The 22,659-nt window shown below is 45.2% G+C and overlaps 1 long non-coding RNA gene across 1 annotated transcript; it reads right to left on the bottom strand.

The window, feature by feature from the left end:
- Positions 1 to 792: 792 nt before the first annotated feature.
- Positions 793 to 3,718, bottom strand: LOC128119104 (uncharacterized). The gene is made up of 2 exons (XR_008221448.1): positions 1,541 to 3,718; positions 793 to 1,115 (listed from the first exon to the last, which is right to left on the bottom strand). It is a non-coding gene; the product is annotated as an uncharacterized LOC128119104 (long non-coding RNA).
- Positions 3,719 to 22,659: the final 18,941 nt, after the last annotated feature.

Below are 22,659 nucleotides of genomic sequence, written 5' to 3'. Positions count from 1 at the left end.
TTCCTGATTGTTTCCTGAATCCCCCACTAAACATAAGTTCCCTGAAAACCAGCATTTGTATCTCTTCATTCTATCTGGTATTCATACCCAGAACCATGCTTGGCACGTAACAATTTCCAATGAGTGAAATCTTCCAATTTCCACATGAAATCTTCATTGTATTCGGTGGTGGTTTGAATGAAAATGGCCCCCACAGGCTCATATGTTTGAATGCTTGGTCCCCAGTTGGTGGAACTGTTTGGGAAGGATTAGGAGGTGTGGCCTTGTTGGAGAAGGTTTCAAAAGCCTATATACACTATTCCAGTTGTCTCTGTCTCTGTCTCTCTGTCTCTGTCTCTGTCTCTCTCTCTGTCTCTCTCTCTCTGTCTCTCTCTCTCTCTCTGTCTCTCTGTCTCTCTCTCTCTCTTTCTCTCTCTCTCTCTCTCTGTCTGCCTCATGGTTGTTGTCTCAACATGTAAGCTCTCAGCTACTGCTCCAGCTCCATGCCTGCCTGCCTGCTTGCTTGCTACCACGCCCCCCTCCACGACAGTCTTGGACTGTACCACCTCCTGGAACCATCAACCCCAAATTAAGTATTTTCCTTTTTAAGTTGCTTTAATTGCGGTGTCTCTTCACAGCAATAGAAAAGTGACTAGGATCCATTCAAAAGCACATTCATAGCAACCCACCTTTGTGGACCCCTTGCTACCCACATGCATACATGCTACCCCTCGGAGCTGTTTGGGGACATCCTTCCGCTAGGATGAAACCTTTCCAGGGCCTGATCGCGTAGAGCGGGCTCTGCTCTCTGGCTTACTGTCAGCTTCCGAGGGGGGAATTTATTGTTTTATTGCACATGATTCTGTTACCCCATTTCTTCACTTGTCCAGCTTGAAAACATAAACACATTAGCTGCACAGTCCTGTGTTCCTGAAAAGAGTGCCCTGCTAAGGTGTGCTCTGGCAGAGGCAGGGGGCTCATCCGAAGCCCTGCTTCTGCTCTGTCGGAACCTCTGAGCCTCACGAAGGTAGATTCTAGGAGGGACAGGTCATCCTTCATGAAGATCCCGGGAAGGCATCTGTGGACAGCTTGCTGACATTGAATTTGTAGGTCTAATCACGAAACGGCAAGACCACCTGCCAAAAAGCAATTATTTCTATGTCAGTATTATTCCAGCCACTTTACACTCCGAAGATAAATCTTCATCTGGTCATTTAGAACCATGTCAGAATGGCATTTCGTTCATAAACCCCCGAGGTGAAATTTAGAAGGGAAAAAAACATTATGTAATTTAGTGAAAATGTCCATATATTGAAATGAACAGAGTTGATGAAATGAGATGACACTTCCTCTCTCCCTCAGGTAGACATTTTTCATGTTCGATATTATCGCACGGACATATATAATTGTCAGGCCCGGCATGAAAAGCGTGGCTGGAACAAGTCATTTGAGGTTTTTATTCTTGTCTGCATTTATTCTCACCGCCCCCCGCTGCTCAGGACTTGTAGCTCACCCTGCAGGTGCAGGTGGGCCTGCCACGGGGACGGGTTTTATGACTTACCAGTCCCCTCGAAACGACGCTCGTGACCGTAGTTGCCTGTCAACCTACTGGTGATAAAAAACCTTTCAAACGAAGCCTCTTCTTCTGCAAAGATAAGGAAAACTTGATTCAGGGCCTAATCTCTCTGCTGCCTGTAGCCTTCTCTTCTCTTTTAAGATGAGCTGGGAACGTTATTTTTAAAGCCAATGATGAACCCTGCGCTTGCGCACTGCAGCCCTTCATATGCACAGTGACAGTACTGCCTCTGGATTGGCAACTCAAAGCATTTCTACCTTCTGTGGTGTATACCTGAAGGCAACAGCTTCGGGGCCACGGTGGGGACAGGGACTGGAAAAGTCTGCGACATTCTGACAAGTGAGCTTTTGATGTCTGTGGAGTTGACCTTCCAAGTCAGGCGGCACTGCGGAGACACAATCTGTTTCCCGTGGCAAACATCTGGAAACAGAACGGTCCGTGGCGAAGCAAAGCGCTGAGGGAGTTCTCGTTCCTTCCTTCCGCACACCTTCACCGAGGCCAGCCCAAGCGGGAATTGCCGGGAGTCTCTGCTTCAGCGGCGCTCCGGCATCTGAAAGAAGACGGGAGGTTTCCAGTTTTGTTCCTGAAGTCAGCACAGCCTTGGCACCAGCATCCGACAAATGTCTCGCTGCTGCATGCACACCCACACAAGACCAGTAACATGTGCAGCAGAGGCTGGAATTGTAAGCCAAGTCCTAGCAAAAGGACGTTGCTCAAGGGCGGACATGGTGCAAACAGGTTCTGAGCCCACTCCTGCTGCAGCGGCAAAATACCTTAGACCAGGCAATTTGCAAATCATAGAAATTCATTTCCTGATCTTCTGGAGTCTGGGAAGACCAAGGCGCTGGCAGATCCCATGCCTGGTGACAAGTCATTCCTCATTTATGGTGACCTCACACGGAGAAGGGGGAAAGTGGTGGGAGGGGTGAATTCACCCCTCCTGCCCTCCTGGGAAGCTAAGCACACGCATGAGGCTTTGGAAAGAGCTTCTCTGTGTGTCTTTAATATCGTTACATCGAGGATTAGGTGCCAACAGGAAGATCGGAGGAAAGAGTCAGGCCATAGCCATTCCAAGTCTGAATCCCACATGTGGCTTTCTTCATAGTGTATATCCCACGTGGCTCCTTTAGTTCTTGGGTGTGCAGGGTGAGGTGATCATTCACTCTCTAAGAAAAGAAGCCTGGCGTGCTTTGAGGATAGATAGTTACTGGGGACAGAAATCCAGCATCAGGGAAGACTCACTGAGCAGGAAGCTGAGCAGCCTTTAGTCCCCACACAAGGGAGCATCAGGACTATCCTGGCATATGTGTCTTCTCAGCCCCCTTCCCACACCCACACCAGCTGAGCTGAGGAGCTCACTGATGACTGCAACACGGTTGCTCTTCTCAAACTGTTTCTGTGTGGGACGAATCTTATTCAGTATCTCCAAACAGATGGGGTAATGGTGAATGCTTTGGGTGATAATGGACCTTGGCTTAGCAAAGGTTTCTATTGCTGTGACAAAACACCATGACCAAAAGCAACTGGTGGTGGTGGGGACGGGGGCGGGGGTTATTTCATCTTAAATACTTAGGTCACAGTCCTTCACTGAGGAAAAGTCAGGGCAGGAAGCTGGCGAAGGAGCTGATGCAGTGGCCATTGAGGAGTGCTGCCTACTGGCTTGCTCAGCCCGCTTTCAGAGGCTCAGAACTACCTTCCCAGGGATGGCACTACCCCCAGTGATCTGGACCCTACCACATTAATCATTTATTGAGAAAATGACTCACAAATTTGCCTACAGGCCAATCTTATGGCGGTAAAGATTCACTCTTCCCATATATGTCTAAGCTTGTATCAGAGTTGACAAAACCCAACCAGCACAGGCCTGGAGTGGTGACACACACCTTTAACCCCTGTACTTGGGAGGCAGAAGCAGGCAGAACTCTGTGAGTTCAAGGAGGCCAGCTTGGTCTACATGGTAAGTTCCAAGACAGCCAGAGCTACATAGTAAGACCCTGCCTCAAAACCAAAACAAAAACAAAAACAAGGGCTGGAGAGATGGCTCAGTGGTTAAGAGCACCAACTGCTCTTCTAGAGGTCCAGAGGTCCTGAGTTCAATTCCCAGCAACCACATGCTGGCTCACAACCATCTGTAATGAGATCTGGTGCCCTCTTCTGGCATGCAGGGACACATGCAGGAAGAATACTGTACACATAATAAATAAATAAATCTTAAAAAAAAAAAAACAAAATAACAACCAGCACAGATCTTGACAACAATGCTGAAGTACATTTTTGAAAATTCAAAGTACTAGGTATATCGAGGAACGTAATTCAATTATTAGAGTGCTTACCTAACTTACACAAAGCCCTGAGTTTGAGTCCAGAACTGCAGAAAACTGAATGTGCTGGTGTACACCTGTGATCTCAGCAGTTTCAAGGAAGAATTAAGAGGAAGTTCAAGACCATCCTTGGCTAGAGCAAGTTCAGTGCCAATCCAGTCTCGTAAAAAAAAAAAAAAAGAAAAAAAAAAAGCAGTAAGGAGAGATTTATGTTACCATATATTTTCTAAATTAAATTGAATTTTATATGTATAGATGTTTTGCCTGCATGTATGTATGTGCACCATATACGTGCCTGGTGCCCACAGAGCTCAGAGAGGGCATCAGAACCCTTGGACCTAAAGTCATAGATGATTGTGAGCCACCCTGTGGGTGCCGGTAATCAAACCCAGGTATTCTGGAAGAACAGCCAGTGCTCTTAACTATGGTGTTGTCTCTCTGAACTACTAAATATATAATAATATATGTCTTGGTTAATTTTCCATTGCTGTGATGAAACGCCATAGCCAAGGTAACATAGAAAAGAAAGCATTTAATATGGAGCTCACCGTTGCAGAGAGTTAAAGTCCATCTGTGACCATCATGGTGGGAAGCATGGCAGCAGGCAGGCAGGTAGGCATGGCACTGGAGCAGCAGAGAGCTTACATCCTGATCTGCAAGTAGGAAGCAGAGAGAGCTAACTGGGAATGGTGTGGGCTTTTGAAACTTCACCTCCAGCGACACACCTCCTAATCCTTCCCAAATAGTTCCACCACCTGGGGACTAAGCATCAAATCTATGAGCCTATGGGTGCCATTCCCATTCAAGGAACCACAGTAAATATATACATACATACATACACACACACACACATATATATATAATACATATATACATATGTATATATATACACACATATATGTGTGTGTTGTAGTATACATACATAATTTGTACCATTTGTAGTTACACGTAAAATATAGTATTAATGTCTTTGTTAAGGTTTTATTGCTGTGAAGAGACACTATAACAGTAGGCAGAAGTTTCTGTCCCACCCACCAGTTCTGAAGTAACAGACACAGAAGTTTAATATTAATTATAAATGCTTAACCGATAGCTCAGGCTTATTACTAACTACCTCTTACAGCTTGAATTAACCCATTTCTATTAATCTACATTCTGCCACGTGGCTTTACCGCTCTCCCATCTTGTACATCCAACTCATTCTGTATCTGTCTGGTGACTCCTCTGACTCCTCCCTTCTTCCTCCCAGCATCCTTAGTTTGGTTGTCCCACCTATACTTCCTGCCTGGCTACCGGCCAATCAGCTTTTATTAAACCAATCCAAGTGACAAATCTTCACAGTGTACAAAATGATTATTCCACAGCATATAACTACAACAATTCTTAGAAAGGAAAACATTTAATTGGGGCTGGCTTATAGTTCAGAGGTTCAGTCCATTATCATCATGGTGGGAAGCATGGCAGCATGCAGGCAGACATGGTGCTGGAGGAGGAGCTGAGAATTCTATATCTTGATCTGTAGGCAGCAGGAAGACTACCACAATGGGCCTGGCTTGAGCATATGAGACCTCAAAGCCCACCCCCCAGTGACCACTTCCCTCCAACAAGGCCATTTCCACTCCAACAAAGCCACACCTAATAGTGCCATTCCCTATGGGCCTATGGGGGCCATTTTTACTCAAACCACCACAATTAGTTATTAAATTTTAGGAGTAAATAAATCCAGGAATTAGTTAGCAATAGTAGGTGTGTATCTTACTAAACTATACTAATAGTTAATTATCAAATGAACAGACCAATGCCATATAATTTATCCATTCATTAAACAAAGATTGAAGGCCTAGTATGTTCCAGGCGCAGGGCCCTACAGAACTCTCTCATGCCTTTCAGGTGACATATTGTGGAGAACACTGACACCAGATTGTGCCAAAAGAAACTAGAGAATATAGTGATAGGTCACCAAGAGTACAGTGGCTGGAACTGTGTTCCCTCTATGAGAACTATGTCTGAAACAGATGTGGCCTGATTTAGGCTTCCTTTTAGAAGGATTTGCAATATGTAATCATTTAGATGGAGGAGATAGTTCTTGATGGGTTTTCATAGTGGGACCTAAATCTAACCACAACAGTTCTTCTCAGAAATGCAAGGGGGCGAGCCAAGTAGAGATTAGTCACAAAGCCACAGCCAAGGAACACCAGGAGCAATCAGAAGCTGAAAGTACCACCCCAGAACTCACCATTCATTCTGAGCCTTAGACAACATGGCCTGGCTTCAGAGTACCTGGAAATTGTGGCTACGTTGTGGTTTCCCATACACCCCATCCCCAACCTGGGAGTGGACACACTCACCCTTAGAAAACTGTCTTATGTTACTATTAAAAGCTGTTAGTCTAGGTATGATGATGCATGCCTATAATCCCAGAACTTCAGAGGCAGATGCAGAAAGATTGAGTCGGGGGCTGGAGAAATGGCTCAGAGGTTAAGAGCACTGACTGCTCTTCCAGAGGTCCTGAGTTCAATTCCCAGCAACCACATGATAGCTCACAACCATCTGTGATAGGATCTGGTGTCCTCTTCTGGCCTGCAGTCATACATGATGTATACATAATAAATAAATAAAAATCTTTAAAAAAAAAAAAAAAAAAGATTGAGTCGGAGACCATCTTGGGCTAAATAGTGAATCTGAGGTAGCCTCAGCTACATATCAAGATCCTGTCAACACACACACACACACACACACACACACACACACACACACACATACAGCCTAAGACCCTTGAGTTTCATCTGTCATGCTTTTTCCCTAGAGGACAGAATTGTGAGGTATGAATATTATAGATTTTGTTCCTGGATAAAGCCCACAGAGGTGGTCGGTCGGTCCCCTTGGCTGCTGCAGGGTTACAACCTTCTGATTCTTTAGATCAGTAATTTTTAAATGTGATAAACACACACATACACACACACACACACACACACACACACACACACACACACACACAATATCCACTTTGAATAGCCTACACTTGAAACTCAGAATTTAGGTCAACACCTAGATTTCCCAGTCAAACTATGTGGACAGAATCCATAAATGTGCAGTTTGAGAGGTTTTCTTGTGTGATTTTTTGTTTGTTTGTTTTTACATCCACACACACACACACACATTTGAAAACCATTACATCAGCACATCAGTGGCATCCCTTCTCTGGCCTAGATTACATGCGTGGATCTATCACTCCCTGGTGAGCAAGGCTCAGATTATTTACCTGGGAAATGAGGAAGAATTTTATCTGCTGCCCGGTATTCATCTAACAGTCTTTGAAATCCCGAGATCAGAGGGTCTAGATAAACCCAGCACTATCTATCCGCTCTTCAGCAGCCTTTGCCTTCAGTACTGCATGGGAATGTGTCAAGGTAAGAAGGGCCCAGAGCACTGTATAACATCTCTCCACACAGGGGCAGGTTAAAACGCTAAATTCCAAGAGCGATGGGGGAAATCTGCAATCGGCCCTCGGGCCTAACAGGTGCCGGGATTGTTTAAGCTGTTCAACTCTCCGACGGTCTCACAGCAATCTCTGAAGCCAGTTGGTCACAATCCACTGCCCCAGCCACTCAGAGACCTCCAGTGCAAGCAAGCCAGGGCTCTGCCATGACCTGATCGAGTGTTAGGTTTCACTTAACATACCACCCTACCTCTGGGAGCTGGGATTTCATTATTTCACTTTTGAGAAAGAACAATGAAACTCAGAGATGCTAACTAACTAGCTGAAGACCATGTGGTTAGTGAGTGGTTCTGGCTCTCCAAGCCATCCTCTGGCCCTTGACACTAAGTAGCTCTTGATACCCGGCACTGCCCTAAGGTCTAGCCAGATCATCACAGGCTGAGAGCTCGATTGCTTCTGCCTTGCCTGCTAGGCCCAGGGGAAGGTGCTCCACGAACATCTGTGATCAATGAAGAAATGTAAATGGTCCTAATACCCAGGAGTGGTTGTCTGCCTGAACTTTGGCAGACGTCTCTGGTACAGGCTACCTAGAACCATCTGCCTTAAGGGACCTGCTGTGGAACAATCCTCTTGTAAAGATCTGTCACTCAAATTGGTTTAATAAAACGCTGATTGGCCAGTAGCTGGGCAGGAAGTATAGGCGGGGCAACCAAACTAAGAATGATGGGAAGAAGAAGAGCAGACTCAGGGGTCACCAGTCAGACACAGAGGGAACAGGAGATGAACGTGCCCTGCTAATAAAGGTACCACCATGTGACAAAGCATAAATAGAAATACGGGTTAATTTAAATGTAAGAGTTAGCTAGTAACAAGCCTGGGCTATTGACCGAGGATTTATAATTCATATTCAGCCTCTGAGTCAGTTATTTGGGACCAGGTGATCAGGACAGGAAATGTCCATTTAGAGGGACCTCTGCCCATGCCCGTGATTCACTGCAATACTCTTTGAGCTGGAAGACCCTCTTCTTTCCTCCATCTACCTGTTGCCTACTGTCCCAGCTCTTTTCTAAGCAGGATATGGTTCTAAACATCAAACAGCGTTATGGTTTGGATGTGAAACGTTCCTCAAAGGTCTATATGAGAAAGACTTGGTCACCAGCCTGGGGCACTACTAGGAGGTGGTAGAACTCTTAGGAGTCAATCCTGATGGCAGGTCATTCAAGCCATACCCTTTGAAGGGATATTGAAACCTGAATTTTCTGGTTCTTTTTTTGTTTCCCAGTCACCAGGAGGAGGAGGGGTTTGCTCCCTCATCTGCTCCCCACCATGTGCTCCCCAACATGATGCCATGTCTCACTACAGGCCACAAAGCAAACGGAGCCAGTTGACCACAGGCTGACGCAGCTGAGATCCTGAGCTAAAATAAACCTTCCCTCATTATAAGTTGACTACTGTCAGTATATTGTCACAGCAATGTAAAGCTGACAGAGACACAGTAGGGGTTCTGAAAATTGGCATCCGGGGCCGGGCGGTGGTGGCGCACACCTTTAAATCCCAGCACTCGGGAGGCAGAGGCAGGTGGATCTCTGGGAGTTCGAGGTCAGCCTGGGCTACAGAGTGAGTTCCAGGACAGCCAGGGCTACACAGAGAAACCCTGTGTCCAAAAACAAAACAAAACAAAATTGACACCTGAGCAAAGGCATGCAGTCGCCAGGGACAAGACCATCACAAACATCGTAGCATAGTCTTGTCTTGCTAATAGTCTGTGTTTGTCTCCCATCATATCTCTTAGTTCTCACCAACACAGAGCATTGAGTCCAATTAAAATCATCCGTGATTAATAGCAGTCCTCTTTATTGAAGAGTCACAAAATTCTGGGTACTGTGCTAGGAAATGAAGGGAATTTTTCTTGTCGCCATCCCCATGAGGACCGTCCATTACGTAATCACAGCTATTATTCCTCTTCACAGATGAGCAAGCAAGTCTTCAGGAAATTGCCCGAGGGCAAACAATGATATGTGATGGGGTTTTCCTCCCGTCTTCCCGTTCATGTACTTTAATATCCAATCCACTCCTCTCTGGGAGCTTCCGTTCTCTATACACCCCACCTGCCCTGACCCTGACCCAAGACTAAATCTTGCCATTCTCAAACACTCCCTGTTCATCCCCCTCAATTCTGAAATCCTAAAGCACCTGGAGCATTTGTGGGATATTTATGCATATTTTATGTACATTTGAACATTAGATGGCTTTGTTTTCACTCTGTATAGTGAGTCTCTTGAAAGCAGGGGAAGCGCCTTATCTGTGTGGCTCCAAGCTAAGCATAAGCTCTTACTATCTTTAACAGTGGTGAATGGGGGACTGGAGAGGTGATTCAGCAGCTAAGAGCACTGGCTGCACTTCTAGAGGACCAGGGTTCAATCCCAGCACTCACATGGCAGCTCACACCAGTCTGTAACACCCTCACACAGACACACATACAGGCAAAACACCAATGAACATTAAGTAAAAATAAACAGTGTATTTAAAAAAAAAAAAACAGTGATGAATGACTACTAAATCTCCACCGAGTCCACCATATGGTTCATGAATATCTCTTTGGGCAATGACTAATATTCATGATGGTGACTGCTATTTAGATAGCAGGAGAATATTGAAATGAAATCTAAGAGGCTAGGGAAATTTGAGTATGTTGATATATTTATACAAGAGCTTTACTTACTCCTATCACACGTACAAGCCCAGCTGTTCCTGATACTTATCTAAGTCGTGGAGATGGAGCAGGTGAAGAGATGACTACTTGGAAGCCAATTCCTTTACTGTCCTTCATCCCTAAACAGACCTCCACTCTCCATCAACAAAGTTAGACCTGGAATCCTCAAAGAGGTGCTCCAGGGATTATCTAACCCAAATGTTTCTAAATTACAGGTGAGGGAAGAGGACTTCGGCTTTTGAAAATTACCATTACACCTTGGTATTAGACACTAACAAGTGTTTCCCTATCCATCAAAGCCTCCGCCAGTGAACCCCATCACAGTAGCCCCAACATACTGTTTAGAAGACACCAGGAAGACTATTAGTAGTCTATTTTCTAAGATGATTTCCCGTAAGAGGCCAGAGGTGATTTGGGCCAAAACCTTCCTGACCCCTGTGCCCCGAGTGCTGTAAAAAACGAGGCCTAGGGCTGGAGAGATGGCTCAACAGTTAAGAGCACTAGCTGCTCTTCCAGAGGTCATGAGTTCAATTCCCAGCAACCACATGGTGGCTCACAACCATCTGTAATGATATCTGGCGTCCTCTTCTGGCATGCAGACAGAACACTGTGTACATAATAAATAAATCTTTTTTGAAAAATACAAATTAGCCGGGCGGTGGTGGCGCACGCCTTTAATCCCAGCACTCGGGAGGCAGAGCCAGGTGGATCTCTGAGAGTTCGAGGTCAGCCTGGGCTACCAAGTGAGTTCCAGGAAAAGCGCAAAGTTACACAGAGAAACCCTGTCTCGAAAAAACCAAAACAAAAAAAAAAATACAAATTAAAAAAAACAAAACAAAACCAAGGCCTATCCTTGTTTCCACTAATGTAACTTGGAAGCCTTTCTGCTTTGCAAGCAGTGGGCAGGGAAGGAGGGGTAAGTAGGGAGTCTGCTGTGGGTCTTCAGAAGTTCTCCACAAGAAAGGACAACAAGATAGTCACAGGGAGCAGCCTTGAACTTGAGTAGTTACTGACCCCTGCTGGAGCTGGAGATCTGGTCTGGAGACTTTGAGTGTAGTCTCCTGGGAACACATAGCTGTCCCCGAGTGTCTCTTTCCTCCTGTGTGAATCCAGAATTGTGAGATATGGAATGAGTCTCTATCTTGCCTGTGCTTTGGAGGGGACTAAGTGGGACACGGTGCCCTTTGAACTCCTTTCAGTAGGGTGCACAGATTGGGCCCTGGCACTTCCTGGCAGGCAGGGTTTCTTTCAACATTAAAGAAATGTTAACAGTATTAATTGAGAGCAAATAAAGAAATACAGCCTAGGACCATCAGAAAGGCCCTCTGATTCCCTAAAGCTGAGAAAACACAGAGCAGCCATGAAAGCCTCCACCTGCCCCCGAGGGAAATGAAAGTTTTCAAGAGTAGATTGTATAATCAGTTAACATTTGAAGTTATGGAAGCTCATCTGTTGTTTTGAGGGAGATATCACTACACTCTGAGAGGGAAAACATCCAATTATTGTAAAAGCTAATGTAGTAGCATCCATAGTATTATGGAACAAAATAAAAACAATATACTTTCTATTTCTAGAGAGCATTTAGTTTCAAGGATCTCAAACCCAGAGCATTTGATTGACATCATCTTATTGTTTTATCACATTTCCTTTATAAAAACATCCTGTAATGTATTCAAACCTACTCCTCATTCAAGAGTGCCTGGTGGGAACGGATTCTTCTAATGTAAAGTTCTCTTCCCAGGCAAGGGAAGAGACAGAACCAGGATCCTGGATTCTACCTCCTACTCCCCCTGGGCTCAGTTCCATCCGATCTGGGTGTGGGCAGGCTTCTTTTCTGTTGTCTTCTTGCCTTTTCAATCACCATCAGTCTCCAAAATGAGTTTATCTATAAACCACATTATGCCCCGGACACTATGGTTGGGATCTTGAGCATCTCCCACAGGCCTGTGGCTTGGAGGGTTGGTCCTTAGGATGGGATTGTTGGGAGGAAGGTAGTACCTATTGGGTAGTGCCCTTCATGGGGATTGTGGAACCCTAGTCTCTTTTTCTTCTTTTGCTTTTTGGCCATAAAGTAAATGTTTTTGCTATACTACAGGCTCTCACCGTGATATGCCTCAGTACAGGCCCAAGGCAAAAGACCATAAACAGGAACCTTCACAACTATGACCCATGGGGCTGGAGAGATGGCCATTAAGATGACTGGCTGCTCTTCCAGAGGATAGGGGTTCAGTTCCCAGCACCCATATGGTAGCTAACAACAGTTGTAACTGGATAAATTGACAACATGACTACTCTTTGGTATGGCTGAAGGGAAGGATTGGTCTTGTAGATATGAGAGCGAGAACAGCCAGAGGCATCTGGAAGAGTCCAGAGCAGAGAGAGAAAGAAGCAGCCTAAACCAGCAGACTGGTCATGGCCATGAGAAAAGAAGGAGCAAAGCAGAGAGAGAGAGAGAGAGAGAGAGAGAGAGAGAGAGAGAGAGAGAGAGAAAACAGAGACAGAGAAACAGGAGGAAGAGGAAGAAGAAGATAGAAAGAGGGAGAGTGGAGGGTAGGGAAAGAGAGGAAGACAAAGAGAGAAAACATAGCCAGATTAGCAGGGTTATAAGGAGAATGAGTAGTGGGGGAGTTTAGGGTAGGGGAGGAGGGGAGAAAGGCCAGGGTGCTCACACGGACTTTGAAATGTGTGACAGGTACTTGTGACAGTGAGGAAGCCTGGATGCCAGTATGCACTTTGGTATGCCAAGAGACACCACAGATAGCCAGCTGTCCCTTCTGCCTTTTGGAATAGGCCAAAATGGAGTTTCTTTTGAACCTGACACTATCTCCAGTCTCAAGGGATCTGATGCCCCTTTCAGCCTCGGAGAGTGCCAAGTGCACATGTAGTAAACATACATGCCTACAGGCACTCACACATACCTAAAAGTAAATAAATCTTAAAAAAAAAAAAACAAAAACCTGTATACTGAAACAAACCCTTTGTCTCTTTAAGCTTATTATCTCAAATATTTTGTTACAGTGACCGGAAGGTGATTAACACTGGAAATCAAGGATCTTTGTGTCTGAATGGAGGGCTTCAAGTGGCTGGCCACTGATCTCTTCTCTTCTAGAAATGAAAGCTAAAAGAAAGAAGGCTGGCCCAGAAGTCAAGTGTGAGTCACTGCTCAATGCCTGTCCCACGCCCATTTCCTAATCTTGCCCAAGTTTCCTGAAAATAAGGACCTCACCTCAGTCATGCCCAAGAAGATTGCATACAAACAATTCTGCCATTTCACATCTGGCCATTCAGATGCTTACAGTTAGGTAGTTAGAACTGGATTACTTCCGTCTTTACTGAATATGTTGTATCTTCTTACTGACCCAATATATTGAGCATTTATGAGCTCTGGCTCATAAATCTGGGGTGATACTGGGTAGGGAATCCTTTGACCCCCAGCAGCTGAGACCATGACAGCACTTCTTACCCTGAACAAACACTCTGCTTGTGAGTCTAAGCCAAAGCAAATCTATGAGCATGAGGATAATATAACCATTCTTTTCCTGTTTAGTAATTCTATCTACAGATGGCAGTGACAAACCGAAGATTCTTTCTCCTCTTATGCCTAAGCTAGGAAAAAAAATAAATGTGAATAGAAATGCCCCACTCACATCAAGGCCCCATGGATGCAATTCTACCACGCCACGTCCCCCCGAACTCAGTGCAATAAGCTCTGGAATTCATTTCCACGGGACTCGGCAATGTAAAAATAATTGGAATGTGCTGCACTCTTCACACTTCTCTCGGCAAGGCAAATCGAGAAAGTGTGCCTCTGCTCGTAGGTGGGGGTGACGGTTGCCTAACTGCTGGCGGGTTTCACCCTGTATTTTCCATATTGTCTTGTCAATAGGCGCTATTATCAAGTCCCCAATGAGCCTGGCAGTGCTACCCTCAATGAGGTGTTTAAAACTGCCTTCCCTGGTGAGAAGGGAAACACTGCCTTTGTTCCCATCTTTAAAATTAACTGCATAGTATTACCACCATCAATGAGGTGTTTAACATCAAAATTGCCTTCCCTGGTGAGAAGAAAAACACTTACTTTGTTTCTGTCCTTAAAATTAATTGAGGTTTCTCAAAACTCAACCAACAGTTGTAGAGAATGCGCAAAGGAGAAGTAGATGAGATTTTAAAATGTTGGCTTCGGTCGCCCGTCAGCACTTTCAGCCCGTTCTTCCTATTTAGACCACTCTCTGGATGCTTTTCAGCTCCACTGTTTCCTTTCCCTCATGTTATGTTTTGTGGCCCTGCCCCCGTCCATTAGGCCTTGGCAGGGAGTTAATTGATAGACACTTGCTTGAGTGAAGCAAGGACTCCGACGACCCAGATATTCATTAATGACTTGTACATACAGCCTCGTCTACTCATTCCATGAGGTAAAGCAATTGCTCATTTCAAATTAAAACTGAGCCGGGTGTGGTGGCACACGCCGTTAATCCCAGCACTCAGGAGGCAGAGGCAGGTGGATCTCTGAGTTTGAGGCCAGCCTGGCTTATATAGTGAGTTCCAGGACAGCCAGAGGTACATAGACCCAGTCTACAAAAACAAAAACAAAAGAAGACAAATTAAAACTACCCTCCAGTATTAATGTCTGAGGGGGTTTGGGTAGTTAATAACTAAAGAGCCCCCCTTCTCTCTTCCTGGGGGATTCCAGAGGCAGCTCTAACTTTCGTAACTGCAGCGTTTTTGAGAAGTAGGCTCTTGCACAACGCAGAAGAATGTGGTAGACAAAAGAGGTGAGGTCGTGACTTCATAGGCCAAGTCCAGAAAGAACATACTAACTGTAGGTTTCAGAGAATGAAGAGCAGGCTGCTCATACCCAGAAAAGAAATTCTCCAAAGAAAGAGACCTGGCAGGGAACCGAGAGAACTCTGCAGCGGGTGTGTTTCCCAAAGGAAGGGTCTGCATCCTGCCTTCATCTCCAATGCTGAATTGAAGACAGAGGGAGGGAAGGAAGGTTTGGGGGTCCTTGAGCAATGTGAGTCAAACCCCCACTGTCAACAGAACCCAAGGATACCATGGAACATATTCTTTTCCTCACATGGCATGGACTGTGATTTGGATACTAAATGTCCCGCTGAAAGTTTCATGTATGGAAGACTTGGTCTTGAGCGCAATATTCAGAGGCTTTGGGCAAGTGAGTGCATCATGAGTACTCTGACTTCAGGAATAGGCTACTGCATTGATGGGTTCATAGTTGAGTAGCGTACTGGAAGACAGTAGAAACTGTGAAAGGAGGGATCTGATTGGAGGAAGCCTGTCATTGAGGGAATAGTGCCTTTGAAAGGTGTCTTGTCCCTTGTGTCTTCATATTTCCTGGCTGCTGTGAGAGAATCGGTTTTCTCCATTACACTCTTCTACCAGGATGTCTTGCCTACCATCGCCGAGAAACCACAGAGCCAAGTGGCCCATGGACTGAGGCTGCTGAGACCATGACCCAAATCAATCATCCATCAAGCTGTTTTGTTTGATTCGGGTATTTTGTCAGAATGACAAAAAGTGACAACCACAAGGAATAGCATAGAAACAACTGCATGGTGTGTCTGGGCAGATGGGCCAGAAACAGCCTCATACAGCACCCCCAACAGGTCCAATGACAACAGACGGATCACGTGTGCCTGAGACAGGAAGGGAGAGAGCGGTGATCCGGGGGTCCCTCTGCAGTGTCATTAGTGAGCTAGTCAGAAACATAAATGGACATGTTTGCGTCTTTTCACAGTGTTAGAATTTATTGAAAAACAGTAAGTTCACAAGGTAAAGTTCCAAAGGCAGCAACCTGCCGGATAATCCTACCTACCTTGGTAATCTGGCTGAGGTGAAGGCAGGTTCTTTTATTGTGATCTTAGTTACTAATGTAAACTGTCATATCACACAGGATGCAGTGAATATATATATCTATCTCTACATATGCATGTGACAGCTTGAATGAGATTGGCCTCCATGTGTTTGAATACTTAGTTCCTGGTTGGTGGAACTGTTTGGGAAGGATTAAGAGGTGTGGCCTTGATAGAGGAGCTGTGTCACTTGGGGGTGGGCTTTGATATTTCAGAAGTTCACTCCATTCCCAGTTCAATCTTTTTCTCTCTGCCTTGTGCTTGTGGATCAGATTCAAGTTCTTAGCTACTGCACCATGGACATGCCTGCCTGCTGCCATGCTCCCTGCCATGACAGTCATGGACTCACCCTCTGTCAGCCCCCACTAACCACTTTCTTCTCTAAGTTGCCTTTCGTCATGGTGTTTCGTCTCGGCAATAGAGAAGCAACTAAGATGCTGCGTATGTGAGGGTTATGGGACGGACACTTGTTAAAGAGGCTGCTGCAGAGTTCTAGAGGTCTCGGAAGCAGGCTGTTGGAAATCTAAGTAGAGTCTGTCGTGACAGGATAGCGATCCCAAACCAGTCACAGGGAAACAGCTGCCGGCGTAGAGCAGTGGTTCTCAACCTTCCTAATACTGTGATGCTTGAACACAATTAATTCCTCATGGCATGATGACCCCCTCACCATGAAATGATTTTCGTCGCGATTTCATAACTATAATGTTGCTACTGTTGTGAATTGCAGTGTAAACCTCTGGGTTTTCCGATGGTCGTGGGCGACCCCTGTGAAAGGGGCAGTCAACCCGCAAAGGGGTCACGACCCACAGGTTGAGAACCGGTACCCCGGGGGCCACTAAAGAGTCGTGAGAGCGAAGACGTAACCAGACGCAGAGGTGAAAGGGCAGGGCCGGGAAGGTCAATGTCCAAAGAATGAGCAGGAAGAGGGGCAGGTAGCAGCTGAGCGAGCTGCATCAACAGTGAGGGGCCAGCCTGAGCTAAAGCCCAAGCGGGCAACCTGGAGCCCTCTGCCTGTGGGTCTTCGACGCAATGCCAGCTATTAGATGGCAGCTCGGTGGGGCCAAGCCATCTCAGTGCTAGGTACCCATCACTCACGTGATGAGCTCCAGATGAGGGGGGCACACCCTCTCCTCTGTCCGCTGAGTGTAAGAAGTTCTCTGGCTTGGTGTCTCCGATAGGATTTTAATGCGGCCCGCGTGTTCCTGTAGCCTCAACTCACTTGGATCATGTTTCAGGGTGGCGCCCTTCCTGTTCCCAGGAATAAGTCACTCATCAGTCTGCACTGCATTTGGGTGGTGCAGAGCCACCCTCAAAATGGAGTCAAAAGCTGCTCGTAAGGGGAACCTCTCGGAGCGAGGCACCGCCTGAGAAACCACGGTTTCACCCAATCTGTAGCAACTTTGAGTCGAGGACAGATGTCAGCAACAGGGATGAAGGGGACAGAGACAACAGTAAAAATCACTGGGAAAAGGTGGATGGGGGGATGTCTGGGAGCGCCTCGCCTTGACTCTCTCAGTTCCTTTGCCCCAACACTGTGTGGGCTACCGGTTATGGACACTCAGACTCACCAGTAAAGAGAGCAAAACGCGGGGTTGGAGAGATGGCTCAGTGGTTAAGAACACTGGCTGTTCTTCCAGAGGTCCTGAGTTCAATTCCCAGCACCCACATGGTGGCTCACAACCACCTGTAATGAAATCTGGCTCCTTCTTCCGACCTGCAGGGATACATGCAGGCAGAACACTGTATACATAATTCTTTAAAAAAAAAGAAAAAAGAAAAAAAAAGAAAGCAAAACTTTGAGAGGCTGGAAATCATTTTTCATCAGCTGGTGGAATGGACCTTAAAAGCAGAACATAAATTCAATCATATAAAAACAAGATTATGACTACATTACTATTGCCAAGTAAAAAACCCACTGGGTGTCTAAAGTGCATTCACTGAATCCAGGCATGGGTTTGCACACAGAGTCACAGCACTTGGAAGGGGAAGATGGGAGGGTCAGGAATTTGAAGTTGTACTTGGCTGTAGAGGGAGCTCAAGGCCAGCCTGGGCTACATGAGACTCTGTCTCAAAAAACAACAAATGTTCATCTGTTTAGAAATGCACTGTACGTTTATACATACAGCATTGCTTTTTCCTTGTGAGTCATAAGTGGCTGTATCCACATCTGACATATAAAAACAAATTTAGAAAAGTTAAATAATTTGCCTAAGCCCACAGTATTGTTAATCAGTGGAGCCGAGATTCAAACTCAGGAATGTCTGACTCCTAAGGATAGTATTTCCTTAAACCAAGTTAAGTGACCCGATGAATGTTCATTGGGCCCCTGGGTTTCTTCAAGAACATTCCTTCCTGCTAACACGTGGCTTACAGGTTTGTAGCCACCACACATTCCCTTGCTGGAGCCCCGGGAGCAGAGAATCCCACATTTCCTCCTGATGGAGCTGACAGAAAACACCCACAGCTCATATCTTAGAGGGAGTAAGATGTGGCTCATTCTGGAGCCGTGTTCAAAGACCATGGCCTGGGAACACAGACTTAGGTCGCCCTAAATTCCATGTTACAGTGTGGAACGAGTTTCGTTGAGTTTTATGGTTTTGTGGAACAAATAAAACCACGACAAGGCAAATTTAAAATAAACAGTGGGTACATCAGACCAACAGTGACAGCAACTTGGGGAAGCTTTTCTGTAGGACCAAGATGCTGTCAGATGGTATTCTCAGCTTTTGGGTGGGTGGAAGCTAGAGGTCTGCTAAGTTAATAGATTCCAAAAGGATTTTATCTATTGGCTACAAGATGTTAGTTAAGAACCAGAGGTGGGCGAGAAATGACTATTCTAGAGGGCTAAAACTAGCCCAAGATAAGGTCATTCATTAGCTCTGGACCTGCAACATTCCAACCTCTTTCCTGCTGCGATCTCAGTCCCTGGACTAAGTCTTGGTTTATTCCTAGATGATTCCTAATCGCCACCCTTCATGGGTGACTAGTCAGATGTCACCAAGGAGCAATACGGGGTAGGCGGTCCAGTCTTGAACCAGACGGTGAGAAATCTACTATGTTTGCTGGCTTTCCATTGTTTTTCTAGCATTAACCAGTCACTTAACCACTTCTAAAGACTGGCTTCCTCGTGTAGAAAATAAACGTCTTTAAGGTCCTATTGAGGTCTGACTTTCTGGAGAATCAGGGCCAGGTTTATTATCTAATCCATCCTGAACTGCACACCTCCAGACATTAACTCTCCTCCGTGTGCTCTTTCTAGGTTTAGATATTACCCATTCGAGGATAAAGTACAGAATTTCTCAAAGGGACGGGAAGGAAATGTACAGTAATGCCTCATCTTTTTGCCATTAAAAGGAGTGTGGAAATCAATATGATGAAATTATATACTACCATATAAAGAAATAAAAGGATTTCTATTTAAAAAACGTTTGTCACTTTGGTTAAAATGTGGAGAACAGGAAGTTCTCTTGGCCACAGCGCCTCCCAGAACATTGTCCTGTGGCCCTTGAAACTGCCTACTCTGTAAGACCTTTGCAGATTGCTGGGCATGGTGTGTATGCCTGGAATCCCAGTGCTTGAGAGGGAGAAGCAGACGGACCACTAACTAGTTTAAATCTGGACTACAGGGTGAGACATCCCCCAGACTCCAGGAAATAAAGAAAACCTTTTCTCATATTCACAGTGCAATTGTCTCTGCTTCCTCCAATGTAAATTCACGAATTTATTGGCGGTGTTATTCTTCTTCCATGATATTGACCTTGCTCTGGTTTTATTATTCTTGGGGTAGAAACATGACTCAGACCTTTATAATGAGAAGATTTCATACGCCTAGTCAGAGTGTCTATTTAAGGCATAGAGACATAAGCCGACAAATCCAACAAATTCCCAACCAAGCCTCAGCAGAGAGGTAAAAACTGTCGTGAATTACCAGCTCTCTCCCTCCAAAGATTGCTGTGTCCTGAAGAGGGTACGCAGTGAGTTAAGGGAACCATTTTGCCACTCCCTTGAAAAGCTTGATTGAGACCCATGCTACTCAGAGAAAGCAAGGTCAACAGATCCAGAGAAACAGGCTTCCTGGTTATACTGAATCCCTGGCTCCTACAATCTGTTCTCTTAACTATGGTGGCCAATCAATGCTCTTTTTTTTGTTGTTGTTTAAACAGATGCCATTTTAAATAACACACACACACACACACACACACACACACACACACACACACACACACAAAACACACATTCTTTTTCCAAGGCTGGGGAATGAACCCAGGGCCTGCTGAGTTCCAGGCAAGCACGGAGATAAAATCTCTAACCCTTGGTTTCTTGGGACAGGGTGAGTCTCTCTGGTTCCTGTCAGGGAGACCTCAAATTTCTGGTTTTCTTGCCTCCATTTCCTGTGCACTGGGATTACCACACACACGCCACCACACCCAGCTTGCATAATTATTGTTGTCACTTGTAATTATAAGCAATCAAGCTAGAATGTGAGGACCTGTGGAGAGTGTTTATAGTTAAGTGACTTCTCATGAGGAGACACCCAAGGGACCTCATGAAAACTGAACTCACTTGGGCATAGTGCCGCACACCTTTGTCCCAGCATTCATGAGTCAGAGGCAGGCAGATCTCCATGAGTTTGAGGACTGCTTAGTCAGAATTTCGAGTTCCAGGACAGCCAGGGCTATGAAGAGAGACCCTGTCTCAGAAAAAAAAAAAAAAAAAAAAAGAAAGAAAGAAAAAGAAAATTGAGGTCAGCCTTATATGTTATATGAACTCATGTGTCAGCTTGAAAGACAAAAATAAATATGATCCAAGTCAATTGCTATGACACCAGAAAAGAAGGTAATGTGGGCTCACAGCGTATATGACACAGGTGTGTTCTAATTTTAGAAATGAACCCACATAAAGGGTCAATTCATAGTCTCATTTAGCCCTCAAAGTGGATTAACGGATTAACATCTGTTAATGCTAAATCTTTATTTTTATTTTTTATTTATTTTTTTTATTTTTTAGACAGAGTTTCTCTGTGTAGCCCTGACTATCCTGGAACTAGCTCTGTAGACCAGGCTGGCCTCGAACTCAAAGATCCGCCTACCTCTGCCTCCTGAGTGCTGGGATTAAAGGTGTGCACCACCACCACCTAGCTTGTTACTATTAAGTCTTGTTTTTTTTTTTTTTTTTTTTTTTTTTGGTTTTTTCGAGACAGGGTTTCTCTGTGTAGCTTTGCGCCTTTTCCTGGAACTCACTTGGTAGCCCAGGCTGGCCTCGAACTCACAGAGATCCGCCTGGCTCTGGGATTAAAGGCGTGCACCACCACCGCCCGGCTACTATTAAGTCTTAATGCAAAACCAGAGGCCTTAGTATAAACCATGCGGATGAGTATAGAGTTTTCCACATTGCTAATTACCACAGGGGTTAGATTTTTATCATAAAGGCATATTTTAGACTATCCAGATATCGACAATGGGGTCTCTCCTTTAGAATTTCCTCATATGATATTAGAACCAAGAATTATTTGCCTAAAACTGATAGATGAAGGAAGTAAAGATGGCTGGGCAGTGGTGGCGCACGTCTTTAAATCCCAGCACTCAGGAGACAGAGGCAGGTGGATCTCTGTGAGTTCGAGGCCAGCCTGGTCTACAGAGTGAGTTCCAGGACAGGCTCCAAAAGCTACACAGAGAAACCCTGTCTCAAAAAACCAAAAAAAAAAAAAAAAAAAAAAAAAAAAAAAGATGAAACATAATATTTGAATTTATGAAAGGTGACCAACCAGAAAACTTCTTGTTTCTTGTTTAGACAGAATCTCTATGTAGCCCTGGCTGTCCTGGATCTCGCTATGTCGACCAGGCTGGCCTTGAACTCACAGAGATCCGCCTGCCTCTGCCTCCCAAGTGGATTCGTTTATTTTTATGTGTGAGGGTGTTTTGTCAGCAGGTGGACCACATGTCTGCTTGGTGCGCTCAGAAAACAAAAGAAAGCGGATCCCCTGGGACTGGATTTACAGTCATGAGCATGCCATGTCGGTGCCGGGGAATTACATCCAGGTTGTCTGGAATTCTGAGCAGAGTCACTGAGCCATCCTTCCAGCCCCAACAGAAAAATAATGTTCAAAGTTGGCGGAGGGGGGGGGGATTAAGAAATAGAAGTGTAAGAATAAGAAAGACATAAATTGACATTAAAGCTGGTCTGGTGGAATGGGACCAGAAGTCAGGGAGGTTTCCATTTTCCTTTAATACTCTTTTCATTTTACTTAAACATTCATTTTTCCATCCATGCATGTGTACTTTACAATTTACTAAAAACTGGCCACAACTTAAGCTGTGTTTATCTGAGCAACTTTCTTTTCAGCTTTCCAGAACGTCCATTTCAAGCCTTCTCAACTCCACTAGATACATTTCATTCTCAACTCCATCTCAACCGTCCACCTCCAGAATTGTAAATCTTCCTGCTGTGGTTTGAACCTGGAGCCTCCAAAAGGCTCAAGTATCATAAAGGCTTGGTGTCTCAGCTGTCGGCACTATTGGGAAGGGGTAGAATCTCTCTAGGGTGGAGCCCAGTTGAAGGACCGTAGATCACTAGGCAGGGTATGTTCTTGAAGAAATATTGAGACCCCAACTCCTACTTTTCTCTGTTTCTCAGCACCCATGAAGCCAGTAGACTCTCTCCACCATGTAATCTCTATGCTATATTCTATCCAGTTACAGGCTGAGTGACAGGGTCAAGAAACAGCAGACTGGAACCCTAGACCAAATCAACCTTTCCTCAAATCA

This window comes from Peromyscus californicus, unplaced genomic scaffold (genome assembly GCF_007827085.1).
Source record: "Peromyscus californicus insignis strain IS unplaced genomic scaffold, ASM782708v3 Scaffold_23__1_contigs__length_62951481, whole genome shotgun sequence".
NCBI classification, from domain to species: domain Eukaryota; kingdom Metazoa; phylum Chordata; class Mammalia; order Rodentia; family Cricetidae; genus Peromyscus; species Peromyscus californicus.
The sequence above is the reverse complement of the archived record's forward strand: the minus strand, read 5'-3'. Positions and strand labels throughout refer to the sequence as shown.